Genomic DNA, 552 nt, shown 5'->3' on the forward strand with positions numbered 1-552 from the left:
GAGACACCCTGTCCTACCTGAGACACTGTCCTACCTGAGACACACTGTTCTACCTGAGACCCTCTGTCCTACCTGAGACACACTGTCCTACCTGAGACACACTGTGCTACCTGAGACCCTCTGTCCTACCTGAGACACTCTGTCCTACCTGAGACACCCTGTTCTACCTGAGACACTCTGTTCTACCTGAGACCCTCTGTTCTACCTTAGACACCCTGTCCTACCTGAGACCCTCTGTCCTACCTGAGACCATATGTTTTACCTGAGACCCCCTGTTCTACCTGAGACACTCTGTTCTACCTGAGACACTCTGTCCTACATGAGACACCCTGTCCTACCTGAGACACTCTGTTCTACCTGAGACCCTCTGTCCTACCTGAGACACCCTGTCCTACCTGACACCCTGTCCTACCTGAGACACCCTGTTCTACCTGAGACCCTCTGTCCTTCCTGAGACACCCTGTTCTACCTGAGACACTGTCCTATCTGAGACACCCTGTTCTACCTGAGACCCTCTGTCCTACCTGAGACACCCTGTTCTACCTGAGACAC

Source organism: Austrofundulus limnaeus, unplaced genomic scaffold (assembly GCF_001266775.1).
Source record: "Austrofundulus limnaeus strain Quisiro unplaced genomic scaffold, Austrofundulus_limnaeus-1.0 Scaffold1417, whole genome shotgun sequence".
Classification (NCBI taxonomy): Eukaryota; Metazoa; Chordata; class Actinopteri; order Cyprinodontiformes; family Rivulidae; genus Austrofundulus; species Austrofundulus limnaeus.